Source organism: Limanda limanda, chromosome 23, assembly GCF_963576545.1.
Source record: "Limanda limanda chromosome 23, fLimLim1.1, whole genome shotgun sequence".
In the NCBI taxonomy this organism is placed as follows: Eukaryota; Metazoa; Chordata; class Actinopteri; order Pleuronectiformes; family Pleuronectidae; genus Limanda; species Limanda limanda.
Window position 1 is genome coordinate 4,603,812 of NC_083658.1, and position 22,161 is coordinate 4,625,972.

The 22,161-nt window shown below is 44.0% G+C and overlaps 1 pseudogene; it reads right to left on the reverse strand.

Annotated features, from left to right (window-relative positions):
* Nucleotides 1-2,760: 2,760 nt before the first annotated feature.
* LOC132996796 (gamma-aminobutyric acid receptor subunit gamma-3-like) overlaps nucleotides 2,761-22,161 on the reverse strand; it is a 61,640-nt pseudogene continuing 42,239 nt past the window's right edge.

Below are 22,161 nucleotides of genomic sequence, written 5' to 3' on the forward strand. Positions count from 1 at the left end.
TGTACCACGCACTAGAAAAAAGATACTTATTGTCACTCTAGATCCTGATTTCATAAAATATTTTCCTTTGGAGTGCTGATCCAGGATCAGGTTAAATGGGACTTTTTGGTGTCACTCTTTTCCGGAGATTAGGCCCAGGTCATCACGCTCGCCAGCGCTGATCCCGGGTCAGCACTCGGGTTCCTAACACACATCCCAGTCAGTTGAAACACACGGGTGATTTTCATCAAGACGTAGAAAATAGTGATTTTTGTTTTATTGAAGTATCTCAACAGACGAAGACACTTATAAAGTGTAGTAGAAATATCAGAGGTGAGGAGAGTTTACTGCTGTGTGGGCAAAGCTCCGGTCCAGTCAGTCAGCTCGTGGATATATAGACGGACAGATAGATAGATAGATAGAAAGATCTAATGTCAGAATACTAATGAAATTTCACTGTCTCACAGGAGCTAATATATTAAATCAGCAGAGTAAGTAATGGCCCACAGGGTAACAGCCCTTCTGCTGAATCTCCAGCGTCACTCCAGGCAATTTGATTTGTAATTACAAACCTCTGGACACGACACAAATGGGTCTGGAGGCCTTATGAATATGTAGCAGCCCTAAATATAAACTCATTTAGCGGCTTGAGCTGACTGAACTGGAACCAGATGGACTCCGGCCTCGCTACCGGCCCTAACGTACATTCCATAGATAACTGTATGAAAATAGAAACATTAATTAGGTACATCTTACGTAAAAGCTTTTCCTCTGAACATACAAATACTGGGGTTGGGTGGGGGGTGGGGGTGGGGTGTGTGTTTGTGTCGGGGAGGAGGAGAGGGGAGAAGGAGAGGGGGGGGGCTGATTGTTCTACAAAGCCAAACGACCGCAAAAAACACCATATAACAGTAAACAAAACGCCGTCGGTCCCTGTGTGTGTGTGTGTGTGTGTCTTTGCAACTTTACATGTTTGAGGAAAGGGAGGAGGGGGGGCGATGTATGTCTGGAGCTTATGGAATATCACAATATATAGAACCTACTTTCCAGCACCTGTGATCGCACTAGAGGAGCCTGTGCCCTCAGATCAGAAATCCCTTTCATTATTCATCAGGAGAAAGACTCCGGCTCCACATGATGGAACGACTCTAACACTAAAATAAACAGGCCAAGTGCTGTATGTGTGTGTGTTTGTGTGTGTATGTGTGTGTTTGTGTGTGTGTGTTTGTGTGCAACTCGGGGTTCAAAAGGCTCGCGGCCAAAACTAATGTTTACCCAGCTCGTTTGTTCCCAACATATTTTGTACTCCAAACCATTTTCAATTGCGAACAATTATTTTCGTGGTTACCCAGAATTACATCATGTGCCCCTGAAAACCAAAGCATTGAAGGAATAGCTCGTCGCTAATAGGTAATATGCTTATGTAATTGAAAGTTATTTACTTTAGTTGATGCAATTTTTATACTTTCTGATGGGTTTCTATACAGATTCTTTGTATATTTAATGTGTAAAGTATTGATCTTTAGAGGTTTTTCTTTTTACCTCTGAACAGAGTCTGGTTACCTGTAAATATCCGTCCACAGCACTGATTCAATAGTTCAACACTTGTGATATTATTACAACTGACACATCTCTACTAAGGAAACTAGTGCTGAGGAAACTGAATTTATGCTGACGTCATCAATACAAAAAGTAAACAAGTTCCAAGTTTACAAAAACTGTGGAAAAGGTTAAATTACAAATCAGAGTGGCTCAGGCCACTAGTTGGCAAATTACAGCCGGTGCATTTCTCCAAATGTCAAACTATTCCTTCAAGCTCAACACATGGGTCTGATACACAACAGCATAAATCATCACACAAAAATATATAAATAAGAGTCAAAGTGTGCAAAGTAAAACCGTGAATCTGTTTTGTCATATTGCACGAACCCTAATCTGTTTATTCATGTGCTGTCACATACATAATACGCCCGGAGATGAGATTATCATGTTTAGTATTCGACTGTTATGTATTTATGTGGTTCCTATACATTTGGCGTGAAATGATCTGATCCAGCAATCGGTAAAAAACACAGAATCTTCTTGGCGTCTACTGTAAAAAAAGCATCGTCTGGTCACAAAGCATCATGAACACAAGCGACTCAGAAAACCAGATTCTACCAGACGACCACGGCCCCTAACTCATATTTAACAATCAACACCTGATGTGAGGCTAATTCCAAGAACGAGAATAAGAATAATAAGAAAACGGTACCATTGTTCGGAGGGAGAACTAATTCTAGGGACCAACAAAAAAAACCCCGATGTGCTACAGAATGAGCGGTGAGTGTTGGTTTGACACGTTTCCGTTGATGAGAAGTTTGTTTTCCGGGTTCGATTCCTCAAAGAATAAAGAGCTGGTCATGCAGCGGTGGGACGGATGAGGTAATAAAGACGATGAAGGGAACTCTGAAGCTGCGTCTCTCAATGCGGCACCCTGTTTAAAGAAGGCACTATGGGTGCTTCGCCGTCTGGTCCGCCAAGATTCAGCAACGCAACCGCCCAAATGTCCCCTGGCGTCACAGCTGTCCTGTTTGGTTACCGAGCGAATCCAAAACGGTCAAGTTCATGTCGACAGGCTCGTGGTTTTTCGCTGCTGAGCGTTTGCTTCTCCTCGCCGCAGCTCAAAAGTACCGTTGCCTCTCCGCCGCTGCTAGCCTAGCTTAGTTTTGACCTCTCGTCACGAGCCGCGGCGTCTGGCGGGTTCAGCGAAGGGCTCACGGCGCGCGGCCCGTGAGCGAACTAGAGGTAGAGGTAGCTGACCCAGTAGACGATGTTGAAGAGCAAGAAGGACGTGGGGAAGAAGACCCGGGAGTAGGAGTCCAGCTCGCCGATGTTGACGTGGATCCGCCCTTTCCTCCAGCCGCCTTCTTTACACTCCTCGTAGCAGCAGAAGAAGCTCTTGCAGTCCTTCCCGTCCAGGCACTCGTACAGGCAGTTGTCGTCGTAGTCGTGCCAGAAGAGGGAGTTGCCCATGGGCATCATGGTCCGGGGGTTGCGGCTCATGTTGAAAGACGAGTAGGCCTGTGAGGGCGAGACGGGAAAACAGTGTTAGGGTTAGGGACGGGAATCGGCAGGGACCTCCCAATACGATTTCCTGGGATTTCTTTTGGTTATATTTTTTTTAAATACTAGACCATGGAAAAATGTTGAATCATTCCTTCAAATACAACACAGTCAAATTCACTTAGAGCTTTACCAGTTTTATTTCAAATATTAACATTAACTTAATGACTGCCGGGCAGCCAATAGAGAAAATAAATAAAAATGTGCCCTATTATTGTATAGCCCCTGTCAACTGCACACAAACTGACAGATTAAGAAATGTATGCCACTTAGGCTACTTTTAAACAATAAATAAAAGGTAAATTAAATAGAATGAATAAAAGTTTACTTAAAATATAAACTTTGAAAAAAACTAAAAGTAGGCTATTATTGTTTACATGTAGGCGATACAAAGCTAGTGCTTGGGTATGTTTAGATTCTTGTGCAAAAACAAGAGCTGGTCAACATGCTCTGGGGTGATGTTGCTCCCCCCCCATATATCCCCCCCGGTATAAACCAATAAATATGTTTTTAAAAAATAAAAAAAAAATATATATATATTTTTTTTTTAAATCGATTTGGGATGCAGCATATCGATTTTAAATTGTCATTCACAAGAATCGCGATTTGTAACAGAATCAATTTTTTCCCCCATCCCTAGCTAGGGTGGAGCAGTTTGGAACATTTTGTGGAATTTTCTCAAAGAATCAAAGCAAGGGGGAGAGATCAGCTTTGAAAAGTACGAGTTGTGTGATCTCACATGTTTTCATATCATACTTATATTCTCCCAACACACTCTACAGGGCAGGCTAAGCATTTTATTTTGTATTAAATGAGCCATAATATCGTTAAATGATAGTTGACAGGCCGAATCTCACAAACTTATAAACATATGATAGCAAGAATAATTGTTTCTTCCTCCCGATCTGTTATCACATATTGCAGCTGGAGCCGGATTTCTGTTGACGACAGGAACGCTGAGCGAGTCCTCCAGAGAAGATTCATGATGCGACTGCCCCCCCGACGCCTGTGACACCGGCTGGGACAATCTAATTGGGCTAAAATCTTCACAGGCGTTTTTTAAATTTTGTTCCCAGTCCTCCGCTCTGCTCTTAAAGGACGAGTGGGAGGAGAGAGAGAGAGAGTAGGAGAGAATTCGATGTGAGAAAGAGAACTGACTGAGTGGGTGGCACAAAGGGGCCACAGCGATGGGGGGGTGGAGTGCGTAGGGGGGGGGGGGTATGAGGCTTCCCCATAGACAGACGTGGCCGGAATACAGCAGCGAGCCAGTTGTGCAGCGGACAGAGGACGTAACACAACTCAGCTGTAAAAGGAAAATAACCTTCTACACTGGGAGGAAACAATGAAAAGAGAGAGAAGGGGGGGGGGGATCTGGACAGAGAGAGAGAGAGAGAGATGACAGTGGCAGCAGCCGACTCGGTTCTGGCAGGTGCAGCCGTGCTCTCGCCCACACTGAGCATGAGGCTCTCACTCAGGAACCACTGCTGCTGGATAAAAGGTTTCTGTCCAATGCACATACAGACGACATGTGTGTAACACACTGTGCAGTGTGTGTGTGTGTGTGTGTGTGTGTGTGTGTGTGTTTACACCCTATGGATTCAATCGATGTGTGTTTCTGAAGGCTGGTATTATTAGACCCAACACACCGATGATGGCCTGAATTCAATCCATTGTTTCTGTTATTTCATCTTGGTTTTGACATCACAGGCACACAAATGTTATCAAGTCTCTGTTGTCATCCGTCTGTCCCTCTTCTGTAGTTCCCTCCCTGCGTGATGGACACACAACAGGCCTGTCTGTGTGTGTCTGTGTCCCTCTCTGGCTGTTTTTGTGTGTCTCTGTCGGTAACTGGCTTCTCTCTGTAGTCGTCTCGTGTCTCTTAGTGGTTTGCGTCCCGTTTGTGCGTCTTTCCAGTTTCCAGAGTGTCTTGGTGATTATTTTGTGTCTTTTAGTAAATGGGTTACATCTCGTTTGTGTTTCCTTGTAGTAGTTTTGAATCCCTCTGGTTGTTTTGTATCTTTGCAGTTGGATTTAGTGCGTTTCCGGTGGTTTGTGTCTCTTAATAGTTCGGAAACGCCGCTGCCGCTCGTACGTAGGTGAGAAATCTCCGACATTTGAAGCGAGGCCTGTTCATCTTTCCATCTTGCTCCATTAATGAGATCATTATATGGAAGACACTGATGAAAGCGTGGTGCTCTCCACTCTGTTTCATGCCGCCGTGCTCAGAGAGGAACTTTGGCCGGGGCGGAGGTGGATGTTAACATAAATAACAGACAACCGCCGAGCTAATATCCAGCGGCAGCCCATTACTCACTCGTTCACCACAGACTCACCATTCTCTGCATCCTGGGGGGGGGTCTGCGTATACTGTAGGAGTAGTAGTTGAGCATGGCGTACTCGATCATGGCGGCGAAGACGAACAGGAAGCAGACGGTGACGAAGAGGTCCATGGCCGTCACGTAGGACACCCGGGGGAGCGAGTTCCTGGCCACCGTGCTCAGGGTGGTCATCGTCAGCACCGTGGTGATACCTGGGGGGGGGGGGGGGGGGAGAGAGAGAGAACTCTGGTCAGTGCCGGGGCGACCACTGACTATATAACATGTGGGAGGAGATTTATTAATCACGTGAATAATGAATAAGGGGTATTCTGGGTAGATGTCCCCGTTCTGGCATCAATCCCGTCTTCTATTAAACACCCACAGGGGGGGGTCTGTCGCGTGTGTGGAACAGCAGGATCCTTACGATGCTCAAATTATTTATTTTTATTTTTCCCCTCTGTCCCCACAGCGATGTCAAAATGATTTTGTGGGTTAAGAACAGTGGAGGCACTTTTAAATTAGGAGGAAAAACCTGGCACCTCATCGTGACTTAAACATGACTCAGCTCTTATTTGGCTGAAGCGGCGCAGACACGTTGGAAAAGTAAAAACCTGTTTTACTGTAAATCTGCCACGGGAATTAAAAAGTTTTTAAAACCTGAGAGTTTTTCAAAAATATCATTGTTTTTCAAGGATTTTAAGATATTGAAGCAGGTTCTTTTGTTTGATGGTGTTTGTTTGGGAAGATGATTATCAGCGACTTCAAGGACAAAACTGACAGCAGCCGAAAAAATAACACCATCTTCTTTCTTTCTTTTACAAATGAATCAAAAGATATATTCCTGTATTCAGATTTTAATTGAATTCTTTATAAAGTGAGTGAAAGTATCTGTCATTTCAGATCTTAGACGCAGATCACATTTGCATAAACAGTGAAACCTAAGGGATATTCATTTGTCTTTAATTTTCTTTGGACAATAATAATAAAAGTTAAGTTTTTGCTGAAGAGTAGATCTTTTATATTTAAGATAGTGCTTGTGAAAAGCATCTAGAATTAAATATGGCAAACTTAAGATTTATAAACTATGGTCAATAGGATATATAATGATAAAAAGTAGGGCTGGGCAAGTTAACTCGTTTTAATCGAGTTAACTCAAGTGATGAGTTAACTCGATTGTTTATCTGCCAATTATTTTTCTTTTTTCCTGTTCTGCAGCAGTCAGCAACAGACTTTCACAAAATAAAAGCCTGACTTTCACAATAAAACAATAAATAATAAAACCTGAGTTAATGCGAGATAAAATAATTAATCGAGATAACTCATCACTTGAGTTAACTCGATTAAAACGAGTTAACTTGCCCAATCCTAATAAAAAGTGAATTCATCAGTCACAGCATCACTCCTCACTTAAAATCAATACTGTATTTTGTGTAAAAGAGAAAACTAAGTAGCTACACATGATGAACATAAATATAACTACACAGTACAGTGCACATCTTTTAATCTCCTTCCTCCTGGACACAACATGTCCTGTAGCGTATTTGACGTGTGAAGCCTCATTATGACCGATGCACAGACTGGGGGTCATTAGTTTGTCTCTGGAGAGGAGCGTCTCCCGTCCGTCCACTTGTCTTCCACTGACAGTGATGACTGATGGAGCCGAGGCCGCGGCTCTCACATTATCTCAACTTCTGTCGTGAAAACTCCCAAAAACCATTTGGGGAAAGTGTAACAGCCGAGTTGGGAATTAATTTAGGGAGTCGCCTGTCGACTGCTGATGCTTGAGTGGACAAGTGTCAAAGTAAAGGTCACGAGACACTGACCCGGATCCATGTTGCCTACAACCATTCTCATATATTTAGTAAATTAAGGCCCAGTTTAGCTTAGTTTCCTGTCTAATGGGTACTTTGTCATATTGTGAAGATATTTGTATTTGTGTTTGAATTTGTGTAACATGAGACTTTAGTTTTCTCATCAGCAGATTATCAATCATGTGGTTCTTTATCATTATTCAGGGAAGCCTCACAGATTCAATCAGTTTGGTTTTACGCATCCTTCTTTGTTCTGTTTCATACAAGGAAACGTAGAATAAATATAAGTTTGTATTTGTTTAAAGGAAATCATTATTCCCCGTGATTGAGCTCGTGAGACACTGACCCGGATCCATGTTGCCTACAAACATAGACTGTAGAGAAAAATGGACGTAGACGTAAACATTTTCATACATTTAGTAAATCATTGGCCAATGGGTACTTTGTCATATTGTGAAGATATTTTTATTTCTCGTTGGATTTGTGTGACGTGTGACTTTAGTTTTCTCATCAGCAGATTATCAATCATGTTTTTCTTTATCATTATTCATGGAAGCCTCACAGATTCAATCAATTTGGTTTCATACAAAGAAATGTAGAATAATTATAGGTTTGTATTTGTTTAAAGAAAATCATTATTCCCCTCGATTGAGCTTGAACTTGTGCGTTAGAGCTGATTCCTGCTCAGCATCAGACTCGTGTACAGGAACGTTACTCCGCCTCCCGCCGCTCGTGCTCTCCTCCGCTCCGTGCACGTCTTCTGGAAGCTGGGAGAACTTTTAATTGTGCCTCCAGTGCCACCGTTTGAGAAATGACTCCCATGGAGCCTCGGAGGAGAATATTGTGTCGTCTCGGTGAAATTAAATCAATCCTTTTAAAGAGAGATGCCCACTGGGGGTATTGATATCTACTGCTGTGACAAACACACATCACTCTCCTGATCTCGCTGTCTCACCCCCCCCCCGCACCCCTCTTTGTCTTCATGGCACGTCTCACCCCTCCTCTCCCTCCCTGTCCCTTTCTCTCCCCCTCTCTCTCTCTCCCTCTGTCTCTCTCTTCTCTGCCTCTTTCATCCTCGTCTCCTACATGTCTTTCATGGCAGTGTGTGTGCCACTGTTTTCGCCTGTGGTTTCCATAGAGACGAGTTGCTCCCGTCTATTTCCAGCTACCTCCTCTGGTCTAGTGCTCGTCTAGACTTTCTCTCTTTTCCTCCGCTCATTAGATTTAGGCACCAATAGTTACACCAACAACTCTGTTCTTCTAATTCCTTAAATCGGACTCTCTGTTCGAGGCTCCGACAGTAAACAGTGGCGGCTCGATAAAGCAGCAGGTGCATCGACCCCACTGGTTCGCCTTCTCCTTTCTTCTCTTCACAAGCTACCCACTGGCTGCTCACAGTTTGGGCTGCTATTTCAAATCAAGGTCATGTGTGTCTGTTGCACAGTTTAGTGCATTCGGTGGGAATTGTCGCTCCGTGATGCCATGGCAACCGGGTGATTACGGTGATCTGAGCAGCACACGGGTCTCACAGCCACCGACGGAAAGAACGAGAAGTGAGAAAAGTTCCAGTCGGCGGATACGCCCGAAACAAAGCAGACGGGAAAAATCACAGCAAAGAGCCTCTGTATAAAGCTGTGTCATGCGTGTGGAGCGGTGATGGGGGGGGGGGCGTTGCCTCGATACATTCAAACATTTCAGATATTGACCTTTGCTGCGTATCCAGGGGGAAACCAGGTGGAACCGACCTGCGCTTGTGTTCACGGAGCGTCTATAAATAGTCGAACTGAAGAACGACAGTCAGAGATCAGCAGCCGGGTCATGAGACTGTTTGAGTTTCATCCTGACGACTGAGTCAGAGTGGGAATCGTGTTGAGATGCTAATATCTGCCATTTTCTGATACAGACACAATCCACACGGTGTTTATGACTGTTGACATCGTCTGATTTGTTTGTGAGTTCACTGGAGGTCGGTCGTGTCCATCGAGCTTCATATTGAAGAGATTATAGAGTTAAAATTGTTAAGTTATCCTCTTCATCCTCTTTTTGAACAATATATTCTGATGTGTAAACTTTGGAGATCATTTAGTAAAGTAAATGATTAGTAAATGATCCGTGAACGAGTCCATCAGGAGAATAACCATCAATTCAAACTTTATGATGAGTAGTAATAGACTTTAAAGATTTAAACCACCTGTAGCACTGCATAGTTTTGTACGTTTTGGGGTGTACGGTACTATATAGAAGCTTCAGTTTAGATTGTGCCTGATGGGAGCTCATATCTTGAAATGATTGAAATAAGAATTATAAGTCAGACTAGGATGTAGCAGAATAAACACACACATTCTTTTTTCTTACCATATGACCCACAAATGTACATCCTCACAGCAACGTCCTGACATGATGAATTTGAAATTCAGCAGCTAAAACGGTTGAAGTGTATTAATTTTAAAAAAATGAAGAGCCCACAGCACTGAGTGAAGCGGTAGAGTCTGACGCTCTCCTCTGCACGAGCCTTGTTTGTTTATGGTAATTACACTGATGGTTTAAAATTAATGCTCGAGTGATTGAGGTTAAAATGCCGCGCGTGGAAACTTCCATCTAATCTGATTAGCGGCGTTTCCATACAATGCAGAGGCCTTGACTTAAAGCCACGTCTCCCGTGCATGTGATCAGTCAGACGCCCCCCCCCCGGTCCCTTCTGACCAGTGACACACTCGGGATTGAACAGCCTCAGTAAGTTTCTAATTGAGTCACTCAGCCATTTCCTTCCTGACGGACAGCTTGGTATCTATGGACCCCGGCTAACTTTCCTCTATGTGGTTTGGAAGTTGAGGCTGCTGCCGTCAGACGCGTCTCAGAACAAACCGATCATCTTCCCAGTTTGCTCGTGTGTTGAACGCTGGATTTAGACTCCTCCTGAGTTCAAGACGAGCTCCCGTCTCCTCCTCGCTGCCGTCGTGGTGGGTTTCCCACGGGGGGGGGCATTGTCAACTCCGTCACCCGAGCCGACACATCAGCGATGACACGCGTTTGTGTGAACGACAGCTCGCAGGGAAGCGTCAGGCTTTTAAATGTTTCGCCATCACACTCCTATCACGGGAAAGAAGCTATTTCTGTTCGGCTTGCTGCTCGGCGGTGCACGGTATTGAAAAGCAGGGTGTTGTTTGGCTTTTGAGGATTTTTTCTTCTTTTGTGAAACCATGAAATCCAATGTTTTTCTGTTTCCTACAAACTGTCATTGGGAGTTAAGTCGGTCTCAGACGTCAATCAGGATGTTTCACCCTGTTTTTAATAGCATCAAATAACTAATTAAAACAAAACTAACAGGAAAAAGCATCTGAATAAACATCAGTGTGTTAAGAACTCCCTAAAATGTCCCATCCACTAACATGGAGGAATCCACATTTATGACCTGTACTGCAGCCAAGATGATGGTCGATTGGATAGACGGATCAAACTACTCATCATAGATAAAAACATTTTCTTGTGAGATTGTTAAATTCTCCATTTCCCACGATAATAGATGTTATTCCCCTCAGTTCCAGAACCACTGTGCCTTGGGGGGGGGGGGGTGAGTTTACTTCCCCAGCAACAACCCCCCCTGTCTCTCTGCCAGGATCCATCTGTGCTGCAGAGATTGAGGTCTAATGGGAATCAACCCGGGCTCGGCTCCCTCTCGCTCCCCCCCCGCTGCCATCCACACGTCCTCCTGTCGCTGGGCGAGCGGCGAGTGAGTGACAGCTCTTTGGAAACAGCACCTGGAACATGTTAGCGGCTTGTCAGGGCGCACGGCCCAGAAGTCTGGAGGAGCGGCGCTACTTCTCCTTTTCCTTGGGTTTCAACCTTTGTCCCGGCCGCTACCTGCCAAGAGGCCTTCACGTCGCTCTCTTGTGCCCGGTGTCCCTTCCTCTTATCTCCGCTCTCCCCTTTCAGCCGGGGGATCAGGTCTGGGGCCGACCGGAGAAAAGGGGGGGGCAATGTACTGGAGAAGAAAGGCTAAATGACTTCCTGTTGTGGCGCTGAATGGGGATGTTTATCAGGAGCAGGACAGCTTGCTACCTGTTGTCTGGGGGAGATCACAAGGCTTTTACTGCCTTTGGTCATGTAGCACACTGCCCACCCACGTACTGTATATGCTCTGCAGACAGACGGGCTGACAGAGTGATGGAGAGCAAGACGGACACACACACACACACACAGACACACACACTGCGATTAGGTAACAGCCGCAGCAGCTACAGGATCCTTCTTATTTCCAAACAGAGGTGTCTGATGGATTAAAACAAATGAAACAGCTCTTGATGATGTTGGAGATAGTTAAGCACATATCCTCACAACACTCTGGAAATAAGAACCTGCCTGTTGTTGTGTTTCTCTCTTGATATATAAATATATATTTTGTTGGTTTGATGTTCAGCTGTCATCACGTCAGCTTTCATCAGCTTAACGGCAGAAGGTAAACTGAGCTCAACTCCGACTGAATCGCTCTCATTACGATCGGCTTGTATTAGCAGAGGCACAAAGAGGGGAGGCTCCATTTGGTCCGGCACACGCTCGGGCAATAACGCTCGCTTATCACCGAATTCAATATAACATTAGACGGCTTTATTGTTCGGCTCTCGCTTAAGTTTCTTTCTCCCGGGCTCGTGGCTTGCAGCGATAGCGACGGACAGAACTTCAATATAACTTCTTTATTGCCACAGAGATGTTCCAGATGACCTTCTGTGATATTGGCTCTCCGGCAGGCTGATGAAGGGCTGGAGTGGAATTAAAGCACCCCCCGAGTTGTGTGCGCCCGGCTCAATTCAAGTGACAGCAGGAGTGGGAGGTGGCGGGAGGTCGGAGGAGTCGGCACGATTTTGGAGCTCTGGGGTCAAGTGAGAAGATTTGGGTGGTGGAGTTTAATGAGTTGGGTCTTTCCTCCTTCAGAGGGTATTACCAACGGGGGTGTTTGGGGGGCTTCCTGGATGTGAAACCATGTGAGCAGGAGCAGAGATGAGCCACCAGGCCCAGACTAGATTCCTCAAAGTGAAGCCAAAGCATCTCTATTGCAGCATAGGTCATAAATCCCACCTCCTCCATGTTAGTGGATGGTACCTGGACCACACTTCAAAGTCACTGTTCTAGTCAAATACTTTTCTCACTTCTCTAAGTTAGTTTTTCCATTTGGTCGAGCTCGTGCATCCCCTGGGACCTCTCTGCCCCCCCCGATAACTAATGCATTAGTCTCCTCGGCGGCCATGTTGGATTGTAAGTCTTTAATTGAGCTTTCAGTTAAATGTCATGTGTCTTTGTTGTTTTGTGAGCCCCACAGACTTGAGGTTAATTGCCTTCTCAGCAACCGTTTCCTGTTTTTGGTCGCCCGCTCTGCGTTGTTTCTCTCTGAGGTTGTGAGTGAGAAACCCCCCCCCCCCCCCTTGTTTACCATTCATATCGAACCATTCACTTTGAAACCCCACTCTGCACAAATCTGTTTGACATTTGTCCTTAAGTTGCCTTTAAATTTAGAAATATCATTTATTAGCTATAATGTATCGTGTAGTTCCAGTATCCTCTTGTTCCTCCTCACTTATAACTCCGAGCAAAGTGAAACTGTAAACTCAAAGAAGTCAAATCACTATTTACAGGATCATTTTAAACATTAATTTTATATATAAGGAACTCACCTTGAATTTCAGCTTAAACAGGAAACCATGAGCAGCGTGCACAACATCATCATCCACAGGAAATCAAATGAACTAATGGGCGGGCATGCAGCGGTGGGCGGGGGGGGGAGGAAGAGGAAGATAATGCAAAGCAACTGTCAAGTCATGCAAAGCAAAAAAATAAGATTTCACAAGAGTTATGAAAAACAAGCCACAAAGCACCGACGGGACATAAAGATGTGATACAGTCGCACAAAGACAGACACAGACATTTCTCTCCTTTTGTTGTCCTTCATTCCACAGCACTGCTCGGCGAAGTGCAAATATTCCAGTAATAAAATAAAATGCTTTTGCTGGTAATGACTGCGGCGCCGGAGACTGACTTATTATATTCCATTTACCGAATCAAAAAAGCGAGATATTATCGCGCCGGCTTTCAAGCTGTCGCGGCCCAGATTGAACAGGAATTATCAAATCCTGCCAGCCACTTCCGATTAATTTCCCCACATTACGCTCCTGCAGCCTGAATGAGCGGCGGCGGCGGGACACATTTTATATCCTCTAGTGGAAGAATTCCCATCACTTCAATTAAAGCACAAAAACACTGATCTCTCACAGGCGAGGGAGGAATTATCTGCCGTTTTTTGGGAGAGCGAGAAAGTATTGCAACAAATTACTGCTCCCAAATGATCAAGTTACATAAGGCTTTTTTAAGTGCTGCTCCCAGTAGCTGCCTGCAGAGCGGCATGGGGGGTGCGGGTGTGTACCTAGGGCCGTTCTTGCGGGCGTGGCGTCGCTCTTGATCCAGAAGGAGACCCAGGAGAGGACCACGGTCAGGATACAGGGGATGTAGGTCTGGATGGTGAAGTAGCCCATCCGTCTGCTGAGGTCAAAGTACACCGTCATCAATATGTAGTCACCTGTTGAGAGGGAAACAGGCAGAGAATCAGTTTATTCCCTAAATATAAAGAAATAAAACACCTTATGATGTCAGACAAACCCTCTTCTCTATAGTTCCTTACTTTTGCAGGCTTTAGGTAAAGTTTTTACTTTCTCTATTCTCGCTGTGACACGTTTTCCAGGTGGATCTGTTCTGGCATGAAGCTTCACGGTTCAGGTTCAGCGTTATGCTTCAGCGCCCAAACACAGGATTGCACAGCTCCGTTACCGAATAACAATCATAACTCAATCCAATGTGTGATTTGTTCTTGTTACGAGCTGGTGCCATGCCACCGGACCCCCGTGAGTCAAAACCACAAATGAACACAACTCTCAGATTTCTCCTTTCCACTATTCATATGGGGACATTACAATAAAAAACAGCCATTTTCCAGCCGGAAATTGACCCGTTTCGAGCTGTAAAATTGCTCATTGTGTTGTAAGGTGACCCTGCTATTTTGGAAATTACACTTTTTCCCCTCATTTATAAACTCCAGACCATCCCTGAGGACCGTACTCAGCACACTGGCTCATGAGTGATTAAAAAGGTCTGAGACGTAGCTGGGAGCTAGTTCCCGCTGTTCTCTCGACGTGGTCATCAAAACAGAGGCCAGACCCACTTTTTTCCGCAGACTCTACACACTTTATTAGAGAGCCGTGACAGTCAGCACATTAGTCAGCTGATTGTATAACATCACAGATCTGTATGTTCGGGTTTCGGGATGTGCAGAATCTAGGTGAAGCGTTTGCAAAAACAGCCAGGAGCCGAGGAGCGATCCCTGGGGAACATTTTCTGTTGTGTTGAGCTGAAACTGGCTTAGAGCGTTGTCAGCCCACTTTTATAACGACACAGTCAAAAGTGTTTTAAAGCTGCGCTGTAACATTTAAGGTCTTGCAGTAACTTTAATGAGGACTGTGCATGTTCAGCAGAAAGGCGATAAACTCTCTGATCAAACTAAATATCGGGAAGTGTTTAGTGTGATGGATTGGAATCCGGTCTAGAGATAGAAGGGAGATAGTTGAGAAAAGGTGAGATTAAATAAAAGAAAACACTTCTCTCTAACCTGAGCAAAGAGAAAAACGAGTGGAAGAAATTATTCTGCTGCCTCTTTTAGTGTTCAGCAGCTACAAGCATTTTGATTGACAGCAGCAGGGATATTGAGCTGCGACACACGGGGAACAAAAAGCCTTTGTCGTGTAGCCTTGACAACGTTCTAAGCATCGGAAGATTATTACATTAAATACCAGTGAGACTTGTGGTCACTCAGGTATTTCCGAGAAAAGGATGTGAAGAAGAAAAACCTCCTCCGCTCGCAGCTCATCCTCACATCAGTGGAAGGAAGAAAGCGTCTCTCGGTGAAGCTGCTGCAGAGGAGTGTTTATCACTCTCACACTTTCTAACATGTGCCGGTGCAGAACATAAAAGTGAGAGTGTCTCTGGATGTCAGGGGCTGTTGTGAGGCACATGTGATTTGATGAAGCTGGGAGCGGAGCAATGACAGGAAACAAGATATTTTTGGACATAGAAGTCGGCCCTGGTCCATCAGGTCTGAGGACGCCTCAAGTTACAGTGCAAGTTTCACTTTAAAACACGCATTTGCTTGATTTATCCATTGTGTACGAGTTCTGTCTCGTATTGTCTGTTGTGTAACATTATGGGATGGTTCTGCAGGATCTTTGATTTGCAGGCGTTGCCACTGAAAGCCAGATGTTTGCAGCTTTAGAATGAGTTCTGCTACACAACACTTTCCAGTGTTAGGGCTGAAAGTGCAGAAACAACGGGAGTTTGAGTCGATGGGCGACACCAGGTCCCAGACACGTCTCTCCACTGCTGCTATTGGATGAAAACTTTAAAGATTTGTCCAGGCTGTGGTGGACGAGGGTCTGAATTCTGTCCAGACCTTCCTTCCACAAAAGATCAATACTGACAACCTAGCTCATACACTATAGAAAACTAAATGAAAGCCCTTTGGTCCAGAGGGTGCAGCGGATTCATGTGCACAAAAATGCAGCGTTTATATCCTGCATATTTTAGCTTCATTTCTGGATAGTTTGTTCTATGCATTGTTCATCTTTATATAGTGCTTACTGTATATAGTCCTTGTGACAATAGGAATATACATTAATAACTATAAACTAAGCGATGCAATGATCATTTCCCTGATATTATTCTTGCAAATGTCGCATTTTATTACTGTTTAAGTTGCATTAGGGACTGAATGAAAGTGATGCACACTCCCTCTCTCTCTCTGTGCAGTGTGGTGACTTCTCTGCTGTAACTCTGTTTACCTTCTGGTAGGACACTAACAACCACTCTGTGCACACACGACTGCAGAATACCCATTAGTCCCAGTAGCCTGCAATAAACCTGTCCACACACTCTGTCATGTCGCAGCGTCGGGTCCACTTCCTGTTTGGAAGCTGCCACAGAAAACAAAAAAAGTCATTGGCGAAACAACGTGTATATGAGGACGTTTCTAACTTTGCACTGCGGTTTTAATGGGCTGCGTCTCAGTCACTGTAACTCAGACCATTTCTATCTTAGGGTAAAAACATAAATATATGTAAATAAGAGCAGCTTCATTAATAACCCTAAATAACAACTATTTTTTGACTACTTTCCGTTCGTGTTCAATTAAGACTTTGTTGTCATAATATTGTAAACTTTTCATCGTTAAATTACAACTTAAAGCTGGTATTATTCCAAATATATTCTCGACTCTGTAATAGATGTATAGATATCATCATAATAAGTAGAATAATATAACATACTGTATAATAGAATATCAGCATTATAAAGCAGGGTGTCGTCAGAGCATGTGGGGGGTTTGTCAGTGATTTTACTTTCTTCACATATGTAATATTTCCTGCTCGGACATGTTAAGAAAGAAAAAGGAAGACCACCAGCATTTCTGCTATTTAACAGCATAACAGAGCATAATGGAAGATTTTGGGGGAAATTACGATGGGACCAGAGAACAAAGCACTGAGAGTGTTTGGGATTCCACATCGGGGTCATTTGAAGAGGACGCTGCTGAATTGATAACAACTGTGGATTTGAGATCGGGGGGGGATCTGTCCACTCTGTCCTCATTAAAACAGCCCCACACCTCAAGTGTTTACGAGGGATGAGGGATAGAGCAGGGAGATCAGGGAGAGCAAGGAGGGAAGAGAGGCGCAGCACTTTCCAAGTTTGTCATGATGTAAATTAATCATCGGTATTTTTAGCCGGGAATCTAATCATCACGCGTGTGGAAAGTGAAACAGGAAGAAGAAACGAGGTAATAAGTGAGAAAAAAGGGGCTAATTTTCCTGAACAGCGTGAGGTCGATGTGTAGGTTTGCCGTCGCTCTGGAGCATTTCAGCAGAAAATGAGTTTGCCCGAGTTTGTGACGATGCAGCGGGGGTCCAGGAAAACATGTAATTGATAAGGCCATCACCGTGTCTGGAGATGAGAGAGCTCATCAGTCACTTGTGTTTCTGGTGATCAGGAACACAAAGAGGAGACGGCCATTTCCAATTAAACCCGAACAGGAAGCTCCATCCTTATTCCCAGTGGGAGGGTCGGGAGTGAGGTGAGGAAATGCTGCTGCTTGAACCTCCTAATGTCGTCAGTTAGAAAGAAGGATGTTTCTATTTGATTCAGCTACTGTAAAAAACAAATGAAGTGGCACAACTAATTTCCACTGAGCTCCTTAATAATTTCCCGGCTCTCTGTTATCCGTGTCTTTATCGCGCCAAGTGCTCGTGTTCCTCGAATATTCATGAACGGAGGTTCGGCTCCTGGAAAGCTGAATCAGGAAACACATTATGTAGATCTGAGGACGCCTCTCGAAAAGACAAAAGACCGTGTGACACAAAGGAAGAGGGAATATAGGAACCTCATAAACAAGGTTAATAGGGGTTAACAATTACACAAAGTCATTAGACCCTGGGTTGTGTCCATTCCTGGTAGAAACCTACTGGGCACGTGTTGGAGCAGCAGCTTCTCTCCAGATGAAACCACTAAAGAACACAAATCCCCTAAAACTGCACTGAAAGCATGAGAAGGAGATTGAATAATTAAACTTCCTTTTTAATCTTTAATCTTGGTGATTAATGTCAGTGTGAAAACCTATTTGCCCGAGCACCCTGGGGGGGAATCATACAAGCTTTTATATGATTTCATTAACGGGCATTGATGCTAATGTTAACCTGCCCAGAGGTCATCGTGGAGCGAGACTCTGCCGGCTGGAGCTGCCATGACCGACCTTTGACCTCTCCTGGCCTGCGTCTCTCACCTGCTGTCGTGGTGAGCACGTCCGTGGTGTTCCTCAGCCCCATGAAGTCGAACTGGTACAGCCGCCAGTACTTCTGGTCCGAGGTCTCCACGGAGTTTCTCTTCCACTTGTACACGATCTCGTCCCGGGGGTATCCGTCTGCAGAACACACGCAGAGGGAGAAACACCGATAAAAGTCCAAGGCAACCAACACAGGAAGGAGTAATGCAGCAATGCAGTTTTTATGTATTATATGCATGATTTATACCTGACTCATGCATGATTTATACAAATTTATACAGAAAGTTTTCATAAGCAAATCCGTGGACTGCCGACCCACTGAGCAATGACTGTTAACTTGTTTGCCTGGAATGTGCTGTGAACCAATATTCACTCCAACTCACTCACTCGATACAGTTTTCATCCAGTAGTTAAATAATCTTGATGGTTGCACCTGGATCTGCAGGTTCCACATGAAAGAGGCAGTGGAACCTCCACAGCTCTTCTGAGTGGAAATCAAGCGACGCTCGTTTGACAGATTCGAGCAATTTAACATTTTTCAGAATAGAGTGAGTGACAGTGTTAATGAGCAGGTGGCAAAGCTTGTTGTTGAAAAGCAGGCAAATTATGTAAAATGCTTTTATAACCAAGAGCAATCACCAGGATTTACTCTAAATATAGAATGCTAACATCGTCTTCCTCCTATTACCCTCGGTGTGTAAACGCATTTGTCTCTCCTGCAAACTGTGTAACCATTGTGTGACCAGTACATCTCCATATCTAGGAAATGTTTATCATATTTCATCCCCCTGAAGTGACATCCTGCCACCCAATGCTATAAATTACAATTAGCCACGGCCGCTTTAGCTCGATCCTCCGAGCAAAGAAGCTGAGGGATATTTGCGTCCGTGTGTTTCAGCTTGTTCCGCTCTCGCGATTGCATTGTTAGCTCGCTCGTTCGCTTTGTCACCACTGTGCAATGCATTCTGGGAGTCTTTTCTGTGTCTTTTCCTTGGCCCACTAGCTAGGAATACAGTAGCACAATGTTTTTGAGCTCATATCACAGGTAGACACTGTCCTTATCTACCTGCAGCGTGCAAACACATGGAAGACGTTCGGTTCAAACACTTGTCCCTGCTTAGTACAGATAACCTCTCCTGAAGTGAGAGGGAAGGAAAGAGCCGACTCGGAGCACATTGTATTTTCCACATGGATTTTCCTTTCAGCAGCGATACCTGCGTGAAAGGTCAGTGACACGGTATTTACAGTGTCAGCTGCTTTTTCCAATGGAGGCTTTCAGTGTCATTCCCCTTGTTCTTCACACTCAAACACACAAAAAGTCAATGTGTGATAAGATTCTCTAAATGAAAACAGGTTGTTTGTGAAGAACACAAAACCGCAGTGACTGCTTCTGCCGATTGACCAATCACGAAGCCCAGTGGGGGCTTTTGAAAAAGTGTAACAAGCCAGTCGTGTGCTGATTACATCTTTATATGTGTGAAAGATTAATTTATATATATATAGGAAATGCTCGGCCAGTGTAACACAGTCATTTTGTAGGTTTTAGATATGTCAAAGTCTATAATTCTTGCATGACCTTTACCCATGCTTAGATTTTAATATTTTTATCCCATCAGCTCCTCTGATTAAATCTCCATAAGAAATAAGAACTGATGAATTGTTCCTATTGAGTAATTCCCTGTTGCTACACCGCTCTGGTCCCCACGGTAATATCTTGACAACTAATAGATGTAGTTCCATTTTGTGCAGATATTCATGATTCGATTGAATAAAAACTATTTTCAGAAAGATTGCTGATCCCCTTCCTGTTCCTCTGGCGTAACCACTGGTCAGAACATGTATTCGTCCAATACAGTGGTTTGAAAACAAATACCTGGGAGGCGACTTCCCCATTTGCTTCAGTTGCAGTTTGTGATAAATCGTGATTCCGCAGCATCAGCTCATAAGAGTTATTAAGATTACTATTCTGAGTAATTGCTCGTTAATCTATTTCATCCTGAGGCTGTAAACTAATCGACAAGAAGCCAAAGGAATGGTATTGAAAACGTGACATTTAGAACACGACTGCTTTTAACGTATGGGCAGTGAAAATATAAAGTTAATAGCGATATAGCAGAATAGAGAGGGTTTGGAATCACAGTCAAAAGGCTTCATTTTCATGGCTTTTACCCTGAACTTGAGTTTTGGATTCTGTGCCTCTACAGTTACTGATAAAAAGAAATCAGAATTGAGGAGAAAGACGAGAGGGACCTTCATGCCGTTCAGCGTCTCGATGAATGAAACTGATTGCAGCCGTAATGGGCAGACTTTTTTAAAATTTGCTTCACGGTGTATAGACGGAACATGTTTGAAAGCCTCGTGCATTAGGCCTCGACGAGATCACAAAACATTACCAGGGAGAGAGAGAGAGGATTATGTGTTTAGACACCGGGAGAAAAAAATAGGACCAATTGCAGCTTCAATATCCGATCTCACCCCGGTGTAGAATGACTCAGAGAGATGATAAGTCTCCTCTGGTCGGCTGCTCCCTCCTCCTCCTCCTCAGCAAATCTTCATCTCGCAAACCATCTGCCGTGAAATGTGTAACATGTTCACGCAAAACAGACGGAGGCGACCAGAGTCCAGACACTCGCTGCTCAGTTGCTTTTATGCTCTTTTTCCTTTTGCACTTAAAAGCATCTTGTGTTATATATATATATATCGAAACCGATGGAAGTGGTTTTTCTTTGGAACTTGTCAGGGAAAAGTTGACTCATCCACGCTGCTCTTTTCAAAACCATGACAACGTCAAATGGACGAATCGCAGCTGTTTTTAAAGTATGGCAGGTGGGGGGGGGCATTGCCGCCAATCATCCCAAAGAGCTGAGACATAATAGAAATCCATTTCCAGTCGATGGCTCTTTCTCTACATCCGCTCGCGTCACGCTGGGAACAAATTGTATATGAGCTCAGTCGTCGATAGGGGCCGTTATTAAAGGCCACTGACAAATAATACTGACATCTGCAGGTAATGATTATTACCATCATTCAATTATGTCCGGCAGCGGAAGCGCAATCTGGTCTGATAGAATGACCAGTCGCATGTAATCTAATGAGACGTTGGTGCTTTTTAGGGTAATGGGGGGGATAACAAGGCTGTGGTGGTTAATGGAACAATAATAATCCGAATCGTAATAACTTTAATTGTAAAGCACTTATCTGAACAAGGTAAAAGGTCTTCAATTCAGTTCAATTTCAAGAGTTGGAACATCTTAAAGAAATAGGTCAAGACCCTAAATTTTAGAAAGCCTCAACGGTGAGAAGCACTTTGGCGACTGTCCACTTTGTACATGTGCCTGGTCTGTCCATTGAATGTATAAAGATAACACACGTGCAGGTCAGTGAGTTGGATTATTATGCCATTTATTTATATATTGCTCTGTTCTTTGCTTTATCATTACGGACTGTAGAGGTTGTACTGGTTGTGAGTGTACGGAGTCAGTGGGAGGCAGCTCTGCTCTGTGTGTCCATCGGAGTAATGTGACAAATGTGCAGACTGAAATAGGCACTGATGACAAATTATCTTTCTGTAAAACTCTGAATGAAAACAGATGCAATCTAGAATAACATCTGGGTGTGAAATATGGGATATATATATATGTAAGAAACATCTTTAAACACATCGACAAAGAAAAAGTTAAAAACTGAGAGACCTCAAACTTCCCGTGCGTCACACAATGCAAGAGGAGACATGACGGGGGGGCACACCTCCGCCAACACTAATGCTCTTTCTCCATGTGATGACAGAGGTGAAGAAACTGGGTTCCTCCTGAGGTCGTGCTCATGCAATCTGAGTTGAGTAACTATCAGACAAACAAACGCCAGTGAAAACATAACCTCCTCTGCAGAGGCCATTACAGGGGTGTTTTAGGCTTAACCTGTAATAAACCAATCTGACAGAAGTAGCCAAAAAAATATAGAAATGTTTTTCTACAATCTTCTACTTATTTTAACTCCAATAACCAAGTTTCCCTTCCTCTTAAGGGATAAACACGTCTTTTATTCCTCAAGCAAAAGCTCCATACTAGATCTTCTCTTCACCTTA